This window comes from Ochotona princeps, chromosome 6 (genome assembly GCF_030435755.1).
Source record: "Ochotona princeps isolate mOchPri1 chromosome 6, mOchPri1.hap1, whole genome shotgun sequence".
NCBI lineage: Eukaryota > Metazoa > Chordata > Mammalia > Lagomorpha > Ochotonidae > Ochotona > Ochotona princeps.
In genome coordinates this window covers 527933-546387 of record NC_080837.1, presented here as the reverse complement: position 1 = coordinate 546387, position 18455 = coordinate 527933, and the positions used below count along the sequence as shown (strand labels likewise).

The window sequence follows — 18455 nt, the reverse complement described above, 5'->3', positions numbered from 1 at the left end:
CTGGTTCCTGGCTTTAGATCGGCACGCACCGGCCCGTTGCAGCTCACTTGGGGAGTGAATCATAGGATGGAAGATCTTCCTCTCTGTCTCTCCTCCTCTCTGTATTTCCGGCTTTCCACTAATAATAATAAAAAAAAATCTAAAAAAAAAAATCCATGTTTTCGGGGCTGTATTGTGGTGTAGTGGATAAGTGACTGCAATGGACTCTGGCAACCCATATCAAAGTACAAGGATCAGGTCCTGCCGCTCTTTGCATTTCAAATACACACTAACACACCCTGGGAAGCAGGAGATGAGAGCTTAGGCACTGGAACCCCTGTCACCCATTTGAGAGACTAGGTTGAGTTCCTGGGTTCTGGCTTCAGCCTGATTTGGTTATTTGGACAGTGGATGAACAGAAGGAAGATCTCTTTCTGCTCTCTAGCTCTGCTTGCTGAGTAAATAAAACCAATAAAAAGATAACCTTTATGAATGTCAGTTCTTAACCGTGTGAAGGCGAACTATGTTCCTTTCCTCTCCTTTTCTCTCTCCACACATCCTGTTGCTCTGTCTTTTCATGTTCAGTTCCCATAATCACAAATATTATGCCAATTTCATAAAAAAGTAGAATAAGAACTTTAAAAACACTATTCTTCCATGTTTTCCTTAGCATAGATTTTTATCTGAAGCCCATTTTTACACTTGTGTAGCTATTTTAATTTTAGTCATAAAAGGTAAATTTTAATATCTAGTTTTTCCAGTGGATGTACTTAACGAAAATGTTTCTATCTGCCTTACATATTAGCCTTTTGAGTTGATATTTGAAGGTAAAGACTAATTATATGTAATAAGCACATGGGAAAGCTAAGACCCAAATTCTTCCTGTGAGAAGGGCCCTAGAGAAACAGTTACTTAGCAAGCAATAACAATTGGTGTTAGATTTATTGTACCCTTTATTTTGAAATACAGTACCTTAGGTTTTGTAGAAAGACCTTCACAGAATAGTAACACGCTTGGGGCAACATTGTGGCTCATTTGGTATTCCAGGATCCCATACTGGAATGCCAGTGTGAGTCCCATCTTCTTCACTGTCATCCAGTTTCCTGCTAACGCATTCTGGGAGGCAGTACATGATGATTCAGGTACTATTGCTCTTACCACCCACTTGTTCCTAGAATGGAGTTTGAGTCACCTGGTTTTGGCTCTTTCTAGTCCTGGGGGTAGGAGGAATTTATAGAATAACCCAGGTTGGAAGATCTCTCTTTCTTTGTTTTTATCTATATTACTCTGATTTTCAAATAGATAAAAATAAGCAAATATTTCCTTATTTATTTAAAAAAAGATTTATTTGAAAACATAGTTAAAGAGACAGGTAAAATGGCCACCATGGCCAGGGTGGGGCCAACCTGGAGCCAGGAGCCAGCAGCCAGGATCTTCTAGGTCTCCCATGTGGATGCTGGATTCCAAGGATTTGGGACATTGTTCATGGCTTTCCTAGGTGCCTAAGCAGGAAGCTGTATTGGAAGTGGAGCTGGTGGGATTTGAACCAGCACCTATACAGGATGCCAGCATTGTAGGTGGCAGCTTTATTTGCCTTACCACAGTATTTATTTTTAAATTATTTTTAAAGCTCCCTTTAAAATAAAAACAAAAGGATAACATGGCACAGTCCAAAGAAGTATGAGTAATCACTTAGTTGAGCGTTCTCATATTTTAGAAACAGAGATAACATGACTGAACCCAGGGCCATATAGCATGTTACCCATATAGGTTATATTATATTTTATATAAAAATGAGCCTTTGCTATGTGTCTTTCTTCTTTAGATAATAACCCATTAAGAACATAAAACAAGTTGAAAGCCAAAATAATTATTATGAGTATGAACCATTGTCTCTGCTCCTTCATCAGACTCAGTGTCAAAGCCGTTTTTTGTTTTGCTGACTGTAAGATTGAAGTCTGAGACACCACGGCAAGGAAACAGTCTGGCTGGCTCACATAATAAGGATGGGGCAGCTGCTGAGTTCACCTCTGTCCCCAAAGCTCTCACTTTCCTCCTGTTGCCCATTTAGCCTTGTTGACCTTCCTACTGGCAGGTCATTCTTAATGGCCTTCCTCATTCTCCCTAGCAGACACATGGAGAGTGATGTGAATCAAAATGCAGAAGGGTTATGCTGAGGCTGGGAGTGAAGAGTGACATGTGCACCCTGGGAGGGAGGAAGGTGATGTTAACACACATCAAGTCCCTGGGTCAAAAGAAAGGGGGTCGCAGGAATGGGTGGGGAGACAGCTTCCAGACCTTGCCTTATTCATGCAAAGCGCTGGTTTCTGTTCCGTTCTACAAGCTTTAATTCCTCCTTATGGAAAAAGCTTTCAGGATTGCTGTGCATGCTAGCTAAAACGGTGTTTGTCTCTGAATGGAATGGATTTTAGGAGATTGGGGAAGCAAATATTCCTTTGTCTTATAACTGACTACCTAATATATCACTTTATATGTTTCTCTTCAGTTGTTTCATCTTCAGAGAGTAAGTAAAGGCCATTGAAACTAGAAAATTTACAACAATCATTTGAAATAAGTGATATTGAGAAATACCTTGTAAACCTCCAAAGTTGTGGAATTCAAGGTTTGCTCGTTTAATACTCAGATAGCTACCATACACATATATGTATATTTAAATCTTCAAGTGAATGCTTTAAAAAATCATTCATTTATATATTTGAAATGCAGATCTTTAGAGGGCTAGATGGAGAGATAGAGATCTTTCATCTGCTGGTTCACCCTCTAAATTACCATGTGGGAGACCCGGAGAAGGCTCCTGGCTTCAGGTCATCTCAGCTCCAGCCATTTTGGCTGCTTGGGGAATAAGCTAGCAGACAGAGGATCTTCTCTGTCTCTCTTCCTCTCTGTATATTGAGTTTCCAATAAAAATAAATAAATCTTAAAAAGAAAAGAATTAAAGCAGATGTTGTTAGACATTTAGCATATTGCCCTTTCTATGAATGAAAAACAAGAACAGGTCAAAGCAAACCTAATCGAAAAAAATCTCTGCTCTCAATGGCACCCAGAGTAGCTATTAGAGCAGTTGAGATCGAGTCTTGCTGAGAACAGCTCTTGCCTGTAATAAATGGTGACTGTCCTTGGAACATATTCATGACACTGAGGCTCTCACAGTGTAGATAGGCTCCTACAAGCCACCAGAGAAGTCACTGCTGATGCATGCTTTTCTGACTGCATCTGAGACATGTGGCCTGCTGTCTGTTGGTGCATGCTCCTCTGACTGCATCTGAGCAACGTGGCCTGCTGTCTTTGCCCTCTGCTTCCCATTGCTCGCTGTCCTTCCTTCCCTCCACTGTCCCTCCATTAGGCTCCAAGCCCCTGCTTGCTGTTCATTCAGCTGGGACCTTGAAAGTGGAGACTGAGGATACATCTGTTGCCTGGGAATTGCTGAGTGGCCAGCAATCATGGCTGCTAGAGAGCTCTGCTACAGGTGCCCTGTGACAGCCTCAGAAGGGACCATGACCCTGGCCAGCAACTTGGCTTCTGGCTTCTAGATGGATGTGTGTTATTCTAAGCTTGTGGTACTGTGGTATGGCAGCCATTGTGGTGTGCCTATTCTGCCTTGTAGCCTCACCTAACCAGAGGACATGTGAGGGTTCTAATCCATTTATCTGCTGCCTGACATGCAAAGATGCTAAGTAGCTTACTTGCCAAAACTGCCTAGCACAAGAGTGGCACCAGCTGCCTGTAGTTGGCATTCCTTGCCTTAGCTCTTGCACTTGAACATGGCCCATCAACAGGGAAGAGAGACAGCTGTGTAGTGTTACTGCATGGTGTCCCGGAGATACTGGCAGGCTAGGCAGAGTAAAGCCTTGTGGAAGCTGCCAGCCCTTGCTCTGTTCCAGGGTACTGACTCGCAGGGAGCTGCACAGCTTTTCTTGTTAGTTGAGAGTGTCCAAGGGGAGACATTTGTGGGAGCTTTGGGGACAAGAGACTTTTGCCTCCTTGTTCTTGTCCTGTTGGGTTCAGAGGAGTTGACTATATTGTATACAAAGGCACTCAGGTGGCTGAAAGGAACCTGGCTGCCACTGTATTCCTGTTGGGGTTCTATGAACTCCTGCCTGCCCTTGTCCTTTCAGGCTTAGGGTGCATTGCTGCTTTCAAAATGTAACTCAAGTCACTGTACTCAAGCATGAGAGATTTGCTGCCTTTCTGCCTACATCTTGGGAAGGAAAACTTTAGCAACCTCTCCCTAAAGTTGAGAATGCCTTCTTTGGCCTGCTGACACTCATTCAGAAAATAGTAGTGGTCTGAGCAGTCAGTGCATTGGCTCAACTGGCTAATCCTCTGTCTCTAAGTTCCACATCTTATATGGGCACTGGTTTATGTACCTGCTGCTCCACCACCTATCCAACTTCCTGTTCATGGCCTGAGAATGCAGTATAGGATGTCCCAAAGCATTGGGACCCTGCGCTCATGTGAGACCCCAGAAGGAATCCTGGCCCCTGTCTTCACATCAGCCCAGATCTGGTCATTATGACCACTTGGAGAATAAACCAGAACATGGAGTCTCTTTCTCTCTGTAACTCCTACCCTCTGTGAGTCTGCCTTTCCAATTAAAAATTTTTAAAAAGTGGTATGATAGAAGGGACTATGTTGCTGCAGGACCAAAAGCTTATTAAATTGTACAGGAGCCAGAATAGGCATGAATCAGCCAGATTTTAATGCAGCATTCACTGGCAAGGCAACAGAGTGGGTGCAACTCGTCAGGATGGACCACAATACAACCTTCAGGTACAAGATCCGGGACTGGGGGCAGTCCTGGGAGGGGAACTCTGGATACTCCCCAGCTAAGCTGCGGCTCCTGCTGCTGAGCACTGTAACCAGGGCTGGGGGCAGGCTGGGTTGGACAAAGTAGCAGTACCTGTTGGCAAATGTTTGCAATGGGTCTGGAGGTGAGGTTACTGAGTAAAGTCATAACACACATGAGTATGCATGACAGCCAAGTGGACACAGGAAGTTAAACTTCAGCCTGGTGGAAGTTATTGGAGGATCACCCTAGCTAGGCTAGAGTACCCTGTGCTGTGCGTGGAGACACTGGGTCTCTGGTGGGTTGGAGTAAGCTAAGCCAGTAACCATAAGGTTTTCATGAGCGGTGAGGTTGGGGGCAGATCTGACTAGACAGATGTTTTTACGGGAGGCAGCACCCAGTGCCCAATCCCTCCTCCCACACACCTCTACCTCCCAGTAGCACTAACCAGAGCAGAAGCCCTGTGCCCTGTGTGCACAGCAGTCAGTTGAGAAGCATTTAGGATAATTGACAACCTCCTGCCTCCGTTCTGCCAGTCGGACACCATGGCAATCAGGGGACAGCATAGAGGCTGGAGGAGCTGTGTCAAGGTCCAGCATCAGGTCCATTCTTGCAGCTTGACAAGAATTGGCTCATTTTCCTCACAATGGCATCTGTCAGGAAGTCATGGCTATGGGGCTGACTCCGGTCTTGGGAACAGATCTCTGTGGCTGCATCTGCACCTCTTCACACCTACACCTACGAAAGTGTCCTTGATGTCCTGACGCAGCCTTGGCCACCCTGCTGACTCCGTTCCTGGGTCTCAGGCATCAGGTGACTCAGCTGAGCAGCCTATTCTGGGAGGCTCTGGCTGCAAAAACTGCACTCTCTGCTGGGCGTCATCCATTTCTTGGAGGTGCTGCTCCAATCCTGCTTACTCTTCAGCCAGAAAACATGTTAGCTGCCCAAACTGGGAGGCCACAGCTGCCAGCTCTAACTTCATCTGGCTCTTTAGCACTATCATCCGCCTCTCTTCCTTGGCCTTCATCTTCTGCATGACCCCAGATGCTTCCTTGGTGGCTCCAGGTATCCCTGCCATTTGGCCTTGTGCTCCTGCACCACCTCCTCCACTGCCACCATGATGTGCTGTTTTGGTCCCTAGATTCCTGGCACACCACACAGATGGCCTCTTCATCTACTTCGCAAAAGAGCTTCAGGGATTCTTGGTGTTTGGGACAGATGCCCTGCTCATTTACAGGGCTCCCTGGAACAGGGATTGGTTGCATCTGTCAAATCACCTGAACTATTTTGGCAAACTGCAGAGCGGGGCGGCTGGCAAGTGCAGTGGCTTGTGTAGGTGACAAGCCCAACCTGCTCCTGTATTAGCTGGTGCACACAAGAACCAAGTCTGAAGTCATCCTAACCAAGGTTTCTCAGGGGTCTCACCAACTAGACCGCAGAAATCAAACTGACCACAGGGACAACCACAAGCTCTGTGCTCCCACTTGGAGTGCACATATTTGATCTGGGGCTCCTCAATTCTTCTTGTCTGATCAGTGGGAAAGCACACACAGATGCACACATGGACATGGCAGCCAGTACATAAGGGCCAGCAGAGGATGGTGTCTCATGAGGGGATGGAAAGCAGAACAGTTTGGACAACTGTCCTGGTCAAACTTAGCAGTATGTATCTGGGACTGTAGAGGCAATCAGGTGGACATTGTTACCAACAGACATTGAAAAGATTCTCTCAACTCTGGAGCAGTGAATCTACAACATCTCAGTCACTCAAGTAATACCTACAAGGCATGCTCCCACACATTGGGGACTTAACGCATCATCGCATCATCAAACAACTGCCCCACCACCTCCCGGTGCTGATGTGGTTTGACAGTGGAAACAACCCCATGTCCTTATCCATACCACCCTACATGTACAGGAGAAAAAGAAAAAATGGAAGCATTTATCCTACACCCATTCCTTCATACCTTGACCCTCCCCACTCTAGTCAGAGACTCACGTGGGGATGCTTCATACCTTGACCCTCCCCACTCTAGTCAGAGACTCACGCAGGGATGCTTCATACCTTGACCCTCCCCACTCTAGTCAGAGACTCACGCGGGAATGCTTCCCTCTCAACTATGTAAACACTATTAAAAACAAAAATTAAAAAAGGCAAGAATTATGATAGGAAAGAGGTACACACACATGCACACATGCCAAAATAGCCAGTAGCGTGCCAGGACAAAGCTAGGAGCTGAAAGCCAGGAGCAGCATTTTTGTCTCCCATATGTTGTAGGGGCCCAAGCACTTGGGTCATCTCTCACAGCCTTCCCATGTTCCTTAGCAGGGGGCTGACTCAGGAGAGGAGCAAGCAGGACTCAAGCTGGTACACATATGGGATGCCAGTACAGCAGGTGGTAGCTTAAACTACCATAACACAGTGCCAACCCTATCGGGTACTGATTTTTTTTTTCTGTACACTGCAGTTAGGAAAGACATTGGTATGACTAAATTTTCTTAGGTTTTGAGATTGTTTCCTGAACCAACAGGTCGTCCAATCTATAGACTGCTCCATGCGTTCAGCAGCTCCTAGGCGGCGTGTCCTGTAGGACAGCTGGGTCCATTTTGCTGTGCAGCTATTGAAGCTCGGTGTTCCTCACTGACTTCCTGTCTGGCTGCTCTCTCCTTTGCTGAAACTGAGCTGTGACATCTCCCTCTACTGCTTCCATCACTGCTTCTCACTTTACCTCTGTCAGTTTTTACTGCATACATTCATATTCACAGTCAATGTTTATTCCAAGCCCTTGTGCAGAACGAAATTGTACATCTGACATATATGTAAAATACATTGTATGCAGAAGATAAGAAACAACAACACACACAAACACGGGTGGCCTACATAGACAGATACCCGTAATGAGTGAGAAATGGGCCCAGAAAATAAAAGTCGTGGAGGAAGCGGAGAGAAAACATACAAGCATCTCCTGCTGTTGAGTGAGCGCTGACTCATCAATGTGGGCTGGGCTGCAGCCATCACATTGGCAGTTTCAGAAATATACAAGCTAATCAGCCTCCAGCTTCATGAGTACCACCAGCTGATCTGGACACAGCACTAACAGAGGCTGCCATAAGGACAGAGAGAGGGGCCCAGTGCAGAAGTCTGGTGGCTAAATGCTCATCTGTCAGCCATGGGCATGCAATATGGGCAAAAACTCATGTCAACCAACTGCTCCACCTCCCATCTAGCTACATGCTTGTGGCCTGGGAAACAATTGAGGACAGCCCAAAGCCTTGGGACTCTGTACCCACATGGGAGACCTGGAAGCAATTCCTGCCTCCTGGCTTCGGGTCAGCTCAGCTTTAGCCATTATTGCCACTTGGGGAGTGAATCATGAGACAGAGGATATTTCTTTCTTCTTGTTCTGTCTTTAAATCTGACTTTTCAATAAAATAAAGTTAAAAAGAACAGAGGTATTAGGGACCATAGAAGCTAGAAATTATTATATGCATTTAAGCCATGTAAAGTTCTTTACTGTTACAATATTAGTAAACTTTTCCATCATAGTATCATCGACTTCTCTTTTACAGGCCAATGCTAAAGGAGTCATACAGGAAGGCTTGCTGCTGCTGCCAAAGAAGAGGGCAAGCGTGCAAGAATTGACCTACGCTGGGAAACTCCCCTAGGAGGCCAGCTGTTCTTCTGTGCTTACACGGGGTATGATCATTGATGATGAGGTTAGCTTTGACACAGAAGATCAAGAAGAGGGTCTCCAGGATGATAGCCCATCAGAGCCTCTAGCCCTGGAGGAGAGACCCAGGGAGAAGACACCTGAGAGGCTCATGTGGCCAGAGAGTGGCTTTAAATGCATGGCCTGCTGCTGAGTGCTCCCCAGCCTGGACATCCTTGAGGAACACGCGAAGAATGGAGTCAGGGAGAACTTCAGTTGCCGCAGTTTTGATCTTGCCTTTGCCTGAAGTCAAAAGAATCATTAAAAAAGATGTCAAGGAAAAGGAGAAAGAAGAAAAATCAGGCAAAGTACATCTAGATACAGTAGGTAGAAATGTTTTTACATGAGGAAAACATGAAGGAAATAAGCAAAGTGATGTCAGCCCGTAAGAGGACAGGTAGCAGCCTCACTTTTCATTGCACAAGCCCACTACCCACAGGCTGCTGAAACCCCAGCAGATGGCATCTGCTCTTATCCACAGACAGAAAGGCAGGCAGACCCTAGCAGGAAGACCATATGCCCTCCCAACAGTACTGAACACTCTCATGTTACCACCATGAGGTGAGAGGAAACTCATTCCCTGGAAGTACAAACTGCTGTGGTCTGCAATTAAAGCAGGTGAGAGTTAACAGGCAGGAAAGCATCCCCAAACATCTAAGAGCCATGGTTGGAGAAAAGTTGGATTAGTGGGATATCTGCTCGGTTGAAAACACTAGGGCCAGTGTCCTGTCCAGGCCCTACCAGCAAATTGGAGCAAAGGCTATTTTAGCAGCTTGGCGAAACAGAGCAGGCTAAACTTCCATTAGTAGATGATCCAAGCTTCAGAAGAGTCACAGGCCCTCTAGCTGTGGTCCTTGGCTCCCTTCTGTGAGGAGCAAAACAGGCCAGAAGGCTCTCTGACCCTGAGGAAGCCTGCACATGCATGCCAAAGATGGACCAGCCCCTTTCCCCAAAGGCAAGGCCTCAGGCTCTGTTCTCAGCTGTTTGAACCCAGGAGGAGCTGGATAAGAAAGTACAAATACTGTAAGACCCATCACCAGTAGGGTCTTTACTCCACTTTTCCGTTAGAGAAAATTTCCATAACATAAGCTAAGCATGTAGAATGAAGCTTTTTCTTCTTTTTCTCCTCCTCCTCCTTCTTCTCTTAAGTTTTTTTTTTTAATCAGAAAGTCAGATATACAGAGAGGAGGAGAGCCAGAAAAATCTTTTGTCTGATAATTCACTTCCCAAGTGGCTGCAATCACCAGAACTGAGTCAATCTGAAGCCAGAAGTCTGGAGCTTCTTCCAGGACTCCCAAGCAGGTGCAGGGTCCCAAGGCTTTGGGCCATCTTCTACTGCTTTGCCAAGCCACTAGCAGGGAGCTGAATGGGAAGCAGGGCTGCTGGAATTAGAGCTGGTTCCCATATGGGATCCTGGCGTGGGCGAGGCAAAGAATTTAGCCAATAAGCTACCATGCCGGGTCCAGAATGAAGCTTCTCTCCTCAGTGTGAGCAGGGGTCAGAGGTAGAGGCAGACAGGCTCTTTGCCAGGCAGTCTTGTTCAACTTTCACATGATTTTCATCCTGGGGGCACATGTAGCCTTTAGTTAATCTTCACAATGCACATACTTTTTATTACAGGGTGAAGTATCCTGTGATAAAACAGCAGCGGGGACACTTTGAATGCAAACAAAACTGCCAAGATTTTGCAAAAGCAGGTTTGTACTTCCACAAATGAGCATGTATTTTGTTAGCTGATGTCAAATGAAGGACTTGTGATCCATACTCTGAATACTGCTCATACAAGGAAGTTAGAAAGAGTCTTGAATTTCCTGATCAGGTTGGGAGTTCTGAAAAAGGCTAACTCCTAGTCACTGCAATAACTTAGACTGCCTTCCTCAGAGAACTGATCATATTCTTTGTTATGATTTTCTTTTTTTTTTTTTAGAAAATTTGTTTATTTTATTGGAAAGGCAGATGGACAGAGAGGAGGAGAGACAGAGAGGAAGATATTCTGCCCGATTATTCGCTCCCCAAGTGACCGCAACAGCCAGTGCTGCGCAGATCTGAAGCCAGGAGCCAGGAACTTCTTTCTGGGTCTCCCACGTGGGTGCAGGGTCCCAAGGCTTTGGGCCATCCTCGACTGCTTTCCCAGGCCACAAGCAGGGAGCTGGATGGGAAGTGGAGCTGCCGGGATTAGAACCGGCGCCCATATGGGATCCTGGTGCGTTCAAGGCGAGGACCTTAACCATTGTGCTATCGCACTGGGCTCTTGTTATGATTTTCTTATAGTGACTCAGGCTCACTGGCCTGGAATAAATTTCAACATTACAATCTAAGGTAATTATCTTGACGACCCTTACAGCATCAAGTGAAGGTTAGACTCCAGATAAAAATAAGATCCTTCGTGGCCACTCCCCAATCCATTGGTGAAACTGTGGTGCCAACACTAAAGAATATATCCAGGCATTATGAGCCCTAGATACGCGGGAAATACATTGTCCCAAGTTCTCTTCCTCCCACCCCTCAGGAGGCCAGGGCACAATTGAACACACCTCAGCAACTGCCTTGTGGAAGACAGAACAGTATAGGTGGAGAGATAGACGCAGACCATGGAAGCTAGCTTCACATTTGCAGAATCCTGATAACAGCCCAGCAGGAATTGAGAATGGAGTTCGCTCAGCTCAACTGACTGAGCACCTGGGATACTCTTCTTTGTCTTCCCATTGAGTCCTCTACCTTAAGACCATTTCATTTCATGTGCACTTGAACACTTGCTCATAAGTTCATAACCCAGACCAGATACTGGCCAGAGTCCAACTCCAGCTGAGTTCGGAGCTCGAGAAGGGTGCTCTGAAATAGGCGTAGAGAGAAAAGGAATGGACCATTACAGTTCCAGGATCATTGTGGACAAAGCAAGAAAGCTGTCTGCTTTATTTATAGAGAAGCAGTACAAGGTTTTCTTTTAGGGGGGATTTGACATAGCTTCAGGGGGCCACAATTTACAACAGCTTGAGAGATGAATGAGGGAGGATTGCACACCCCTTGCTTACTTTGGGTTGCCAGCCCCCACCTGCTCTCCTCAAGTCTGGGTTCTATCCTTGGTGCCGCCTGTGACAACCAGGCCCCGTCTTGAATTATGTATGGGTTAATAATCTGGGGCCGTGGTTTATGGGAATTGTGGTCATTGACATTAGTTAGCCATTAGGCCTGCAAGCTCAGCCCTTAGGGTCACAATAACAGGATATCCTTTAGGGTCACAGTAGCTGTATATATATTTTTTCATAGCAGTTTCAGCCCATACTCCCATCACTTCCATTAGTTTGTAAAGTTCTTATCAAGCCATTTTCCAGAAGGCATGCTTTATGTCTGGGCCAGATTTCAGGGCAATGGGTAGGCACACAATAAGGTGTGCAGAAATGGCGTGGGTTTAATTGTACTCCTGTGTGCAGTTAAAGGCCCACTCACCAAGACATTATCAATAACATTAACTCTCAAGCTCACGTTGGTTGCAAAAGCCATTTCACAGAGGCAAACGATGCCTCAATAGATTACAGGATTCTTAGTGGGGTGGTTGAGTGTCCATGCAAAAAGGGGGTGAGACTGTGTCAAGGTGGTCAGAGAGAAATCCGCCAGGCCCTGCCAAGCAGCTGGAAGCTCCCCTGGGCCCTGCCAAGCAGGGGGAGCTGTTCTCACATCTTTGTGTTATTCACATCTACTGCAGGGACCCCAGCAAGATACTGCCCTCTCTGTCCTCACCTTTGCTACTTCCCCTTCTCCCCTCACCCACAGGCACATCAACCTGTACTTGATGAAGAAATCAAAATCATATAGAACCCAAATGATATAAATTGTAATATCCATTTCCTCCTTCCCTCAGCCCCACTTACTTTCTTCAAAAGTCATTTGATGCATGTTTCTGCATCATATTTAAGCACAAGCCTTTCCTTACACTCCTCCTGATGTCCTTACCTGTACATTATCTGGTGGGAGGACAAGATTTATTATTGGCAGAAGGAAATTGGGTGCTGTATGGATGAAATCAAAGAAACTCAAAGCTACTCCTTGGCTTTCCTAAGCAATGCACATGTAGGTGAACAGAAGCTGCTTCTACAGTCACAGTGGGAAGAATGGGACATGTCAACAATCATCTGAGAGACTCAAATCTATGGCTAAGCAGGTGCCCCTCAAGCCACATGGTCATTCCAAGCTCAATCGTCTAGAAGTGGACAAGCTAAACATTTTTGGAAAGCCTCAATGCATATTTTTTAAAAAATATTTATTTTTATTGTAAAGTCACATATACAGAGAAGGAGAGATAGAGAGGAAGATCTACCATCCATTGATTCACTCCCCAAGTGGCTGCAATGACTGAAGCTGTGCCAATCCAAAGCTAGGAGCCAGAAGCCTCTTCCGGGTCTCCCAGATGGGTGCAGGGTCCCAAGGCTTTGGGCCATCTTGGATTGCTTTCCCAAGCCACAAGCAGGGAGCTGGTTGGGAAACAGGTCTAATGGGATTAGAATCAGCACCCATGTGGGATCCCAGCGCCTTCAAGGCAAGGATTTTAGCTGCTGGGCTACTGCACCAGGCTGTCATTGCATATTTTATTTGCTTGCTACTTATTCTGATATAGTTTTGTGTGCTCATGTAGAAAAATTGCCATCCTTCACCTGCACAAAGCTATATGGTTGTTGCGGAGTGTGAGAGAGACCACACCGGACCAAAGTTTAGGATGTTAAGAGGAGTCTTTATTTCCCAAGCTTGGTGACTGCAGCTCCTACTACATTCCAGGAGCAGTGAAAGTCAGGGGTTTTTAATCTTTCATCCTCTAATCAGATTGAGAACCATGCAGTACAAAGTTTCAGGCAGGAAGGAACTTACCAGAGAGCAAAGTTTTCCTATAGTTTACCCAATCTAATACAGTAGCAGAAAGGACGGACCAGGTGCGCGGAGCCTCTGGAGTAATTTCTGCTCTGTCAGTTGTGAATGGTGCAGAAGACAGGAGAGGCAGGGTGCACTTTCTCCGCCTTCAATTAACTTGAGTGGCACGAGAGGAGGCAGCAAAGGCAGGGTGCTGAAAACCCGTTCTCATGCCCTGTCCTTGTCGGTTAACCTGACAAGCAGTGCGTGCCTTCAATCGTGGTGCTACGTTACATGGCAGAATAGAAATGAGAATAACTCAGCTTTCAAATGTTATTTTATGTGAGTTACAGTTCTTACCCATTTAAGATTAGTAAATCTTGAAACTGCATTATGGCAGGTGGGCATCTAGCCGGCTGTACCTATAGCCGGCTGTCTTGAATTGATTGATCATGTGTTCCTTCCATCCTCATAACTGTGCATGTGAGAAGAGTAAATGAACCTGTGTGTGTGTGTGTGTGTGTGTGTGTGTGTGTGTGTGAACTCATCAGGGACAAGAGGTAGGGTGCAGTTGCATTTGCTTTTATCTGGCTAGTGGTTTTCCCCTCGTCTTTCATACAAATACCAGCGTTGCAACTCTGACATGGGCAAGTTGAGCTTTGCAAAGAGTGTGGGCTGCTCTCCACTTGGCTTCTGGGACTGACCTATGGGTAAACATCTGTCAGTGTTAGACCAGTCTATACCAGCACACCAAAATTTAAAAAAAAAAATCCTCCTTTAAAAAAGGCCAAAACCACAAAACAAAAACAATCCCGACTGAGGTTGTGAGGGTTTGCTTTTAGTCTGTAACTCCGAGTTCCATGGTTCTTTGTTGCTGTGCTTGACTCAACCCTCTTTTCAGATTTGCCTGGGATGCTAACTACTGCTTCAATTTGCTAAGCATCCTACTAAATAGCTATGTTAGACCAATCTGGACTACATCTTTAAAGCTAAGATGAGATAGATTTTGCAGGTTTTTCATAAGTCATCATTTGCCACTTGAATTGAGATTGAAAATTCTCTGCCCTTAGAGTTTCTCCAGTTCCTGTTCTTTGAAATATTTCATCATTTTGTTACTTGAATTTACTTAACTTTCTTTTTTTTTTTTTTAAAGATTTATTTTTATTGGAAAGCTTGATATACAGAGAGGAGGAGAGACAGAGAGGAAGATCTTCCATCCGATGTTTCACTCCCCAAGTGAGCCGCAATGGCCTGTGCGCGCCGATCCGAGGCCGGGAACCAGGAACCTCTTCCAGTTCTCCCACGCAGGTGCAGGGTCCCAAAGCTTTGGGCCATCCTCTCCTGCTTTCCCAGGCCACAAGCAGGGAGCTGGATGGGAAGTGGAGCTGCCGGGACTAGAACCGGCGCCCATATGGGATCCCGGGGCGTTCAAGGCAAGGACTTTAGCCGCTAGGCCACACCACCGGGCCCAAACTTAACTTTCAATAAAGTTTCATTTTATCTCCATTATCCTGAGTCCTTTACTTTTTTAAAAAAAAGATTTATTTATTTTATTACAAAGTCAGATATACACAGAGGAGGAGAGACAGAGAGGAAGATCTTCTGTCTGATGATTCACTCCCCAAGTGAGCTACAACGGCCGTTGCTGTGCTGATTCGAAGCCGGGAACCTGGAACCTCTTCCGGGTCTCCCACACGGGTGCAGGATCCCAATGCATTGGGCCATCCTCGACTGGTTTCCCAGGCCACAAGCAGGGAGCTGGATGGGAAGTGGAGCTGCCGGGATTAGAACCGGCGCCCATATGGGATCCCGGGGCTTTCAAGGTGAGGACTTTAGGCGCTAGGCCACGCCGCCGGGCCCCTGAGTCCTTTACTTTTGCTACCTTATGTGCATAGCTTTACCATCATAATTTCTTCAATTTTAATCATTGGAAGGCTATATTCTAGAAAAAAAATAACAAATCCAAGCCCTTCGACATTATGTTGATACAGTAAGGGGCTTTCTTGAGCGTAGTGGACATGATGTGCCCTTGATTGATTAAAGAGCTAAGTGTGAACATGTTTCAGCACTAAGCAAAATTATTGAGTTTCAATATAGTAGACCTGGGCTAAAAGGGAGAGCATCAAAGCGAAGGAGGAAGAAGGATAAAGGAGGGAGGGAGGTAGAGAGGGAGCAAGTGAGAGGAGGAAGACTTCCTTATCTGTTGCTTCACTCCCCACGTGACTGCAATGGATAGGGCTGGACCAGGTGGAGATCAGGAGCTGGGAGCTCCATCCAGTTCTCCTACAGAGGTCTCAGGGACCCAGGCACTTCACCCAGCAAGTGCTGCCTTCCGGAGGTACGTCATCGGAAGCTCCATTGGAAACAAAGCAGGTAGATCTTGACTCAGCACTCCATTTGGCAAGCAGTAGTAGTTTATTTTTAAATTTTCGTTATTTATTTGAAAGTTAGAGTCACTGATGGATAGTGTAAGTTAGAGAGAAAGAGCCATCTTCCACCCACTGGCTCACTCCCCAGATAGCTGCAATGGCCAGGACTGAGATAAATTGACACCAGGAGGCAGGGGCTTTCTCACACATGGGTGCAGGGGCCCATCCTCTGTGTCCCTCCCAGGTACACCAACAGAGACCTTGGATTTGAAGTGGAGTTGCAAGGACAGGAAATAGTGTAAATATGAGATGTTAGTGTTGCAGGTGGCAGCTTCATGTGCAGCACCACAACACTGGCCCCACCTGGCTCTTCGCCTTGATCTGCTACAACACCTGCCTTGCACTATTGTGGCAATGTGAAAACTTGGTGTTTTCACATCTTGGTTTGTGTGAACAATGCTGCAACAAGCAGGGCAGAGCAAATATTTACTTGATACAATGATTTCATGTGTTTTGGCTGGGAATGGAATAGGGCAATTGCTGGATACATTCATCCATATCCAGTGTTTAATGGCATTTCCTACTACTGCCCATAGCGACTGCACATTCCCACCAACAGTGTGTGAGTTCTCCTCTCTCCATGTTGCCACCAGCATTTATCTTTCTGCCAACAGCCATTTTGATTTTAGTAGGCATTCAGCTGTAGTGTCTCCTTTTTAATCTCATTGGAGTTTTTCTTCACTAGTCTGGCTTAAAGTTTCTCAGCTTTATATTTATATATTTTTTAAAGATTTATTCATTTTATTACAGCCAGATATACACAGAGGAGGAGAGACAGAGAGGAAGATCTTCCGTCCGATGATTTGCTCCGCAAGTGAGCTGCAACAGGCCGATGCACGCCGATCTGAAGCTGGGAACCTGGAACCTCTTCCAGGTCTCCCACGCGGGTGCAGGGTCCCAATGCATTGGGCCGTCCTTGACTGCTTTCCCAGGCCACAAGCAGGGAGCTGGATGGGAAGTGGAGCTGCCGGGATTAGAACCGGCGCCCATATGGGATCCTGGGGCTTTCAAGGCGAGGACTTTAGCCGCTAGGCCACACTGCCGGGCCCTCTCAGCTTTATTTATTTATTTATTTATTTATTTATTTATTTATTTATTTATTATTTTTGGAGTTCAGGCTCTTGGCTTTATTTTTTTTTAACATATATTTTTATTGCATTTCCTTTTTTTAAAAACTAATTACATTGCATTATGTGATACATCTCAGCTTTATATTTTAACAAACCTTTTAAAATGAAGCTTTTGTATTATTTTTAATTCCCAATTCTGCTTATTTCTTCTCTGACCCTTGTAATTTAGTGCTCCTGCTAATGATGTGTTTGATCTGCTCCTGCTAAATTCTTAGAAATGCAGTCATCTTGAATTCGTGCGTTGTCGGAAGGACAGCAACTTCATTTTCGAGGATTTGAACTCTGTGGTGATGCTGCCTGTGAATGCTACGTGTCTTCTCAAATAACACTTGCTGTCAAATGAGCAGGGATAAGATTACAGCAATGGCAATCATTTGCTTACTTCCAAAATACTGCTTCTCGGTAACCTCAATTTTTTCTAATTCATGTATTTTCTTTTTGGAAAGGCAGATTTACAGAGAAGGAAAGACAGAAGATCTGCCACTCATTAGCTCACTCTCCAAGTGGCCACAACAGCCAGAGCTGAGCCGATCTGAAGAAAGGAGTCTGGACTTTCTCCCAGATCTCCCATGTAGATGCAGGGTGCTAGGGACTTGGGCCATTCTCCATTGTTTTTCTAGACCACAAGCAGAGGGCTGGGTGGGAAGTGGAGCAGCCAGGACACGAACTGGTGCCCATAGGGAATTCTGTCTGCAAGTGAATATTTAGCCATTGAGCCATCATGCCAGGCCCAGTAACCTCATTTTTGTCAGCTGGGATGGATTACCTACAATACAACATACTGTTTTCAAGTTTATGATGACAAGGGAACTATAAAATAGTCAAATGGAACAGACATCTTCCAATGTCAGTGTCCTTAAATTTTGGAACAATATTACATTTTCCCATGAGGGCCCGGCGGCGTGGCCTAGAGGCTAAAGTCCTCACCTTGAATGCCCGGGATCCCATATGGGCGCCGGTTCTAATCCCGGCAGCTCCACTTCCCATCCAGCTCCCTTGCTTGTGGCCTGGGAAGGCAGTTGAGGACGGCCCAATGCATTGGGACACTGCACCCATGTGGGAGACCTGGAAGAGGTTCCTGGTTCCTGGCTTTAGATCGGCGCGCACCGGCCCGTTGCGGCTCACTTGGGGAGTGAATCATCGGATGGAAGATCTTCCTCTCTGTCTCTCCACCTCTCTGTATATCTGACTGTAATAAAGTGAATAAATCTTTCAAAAAAATTTTCCCATGAAAGAATCCCTACTTTCACCATTCAGATGTCTGATGCTAAGCAGCTCAGAGCCATACAGTTTAAAACCTAAACTATTACCAGCAGGTAATCAAGAGTAAGGATAAGTGGAACCACCTTTATTTCTTCCCTGTGTTTTTTCTTAAAATCTATGTATACATCCTTGGCTGCATGCTACATGTCCTCTGCTACCGTACCCCAATATTGTAAGATAATAATCTCCAACCTAAAGCCTATAGAATTCGCCATTCTGTCCTTCAACAAATCAGTGTGCTTGCGTGAGGAAGTACATGCAAGTGATTCTTGTATACACCATTGCCTTATTCTTTCAC

The 18455-nt window shown here is 45.7% G+C and overlaps 1 pseudogene; it reads right to left on the bottom strand.

Moving 5' to 3' along the window:
- LOC131480434 (E3 ubiquitin-protein ligase TRIM41-like) overlaps positions 1-18455 on the bottom strand; it is a 73861-nt pseudogene that overhangs the window by 5398 nt on the left and 50008 nt on the right.